Source organism: Rhipicephalus sanguineus, chromosome 1 (genome assembly GCF_013339695.2).
Source record: "Rhipicephalus sanguineus isolate Rsan-2018 chromosome 1, BIME_Rsan_1.4, whole genome shotgun sequence".
Lineage (NCBI taxonomy): Eukaryota > Metazoa > Arthropoda > Arachnida > Ixodida > Ixodidae > Rhipicephalus > Rhipicephalus sanguineus.
In genome coordinates, this window is record NC_051176.1 from 198,084,207 (window position 1) to 198,084,618 (window position 412).

The following is a 412-nucleotide window of genomic DNA, read 5'->3' on the forward strand; positions in this document are numbered from 1 at the left end:
TACCTTGCCCTAACCGTCCGTTCGGGCGCGTGGGCATCGACTTGTACGGACCACTTCCTCTGACATCGGCTGGTAACCGCTGGGCCATCGTCGCTGTTGACCACCTTACGCGATACGCCGAAACCGCCGCCCTCCCAGCGGCTACAGCGCGCGATGTTCCCTCCTTCCTGCTACACCGATTCATGCTGCGTCCACGTCCCCCCCTGGAGCTTTCAGCGATCGAGGCCGTGACTTCTTGTCGGAAGTCGTTGAAGCCATTCTCAAAGAGTGCCATGCTGTTCACCGCAAAACTACTGCTTACCACCCGCAGACGAATGGCCTAACCGAACGCTTCAACCGCACGCTCGGCGACATGCTCTCAATGTACGTCGCCGCTGTTAGGAATGGGGTAGCGCCCCTCGGGTGCGCGGGC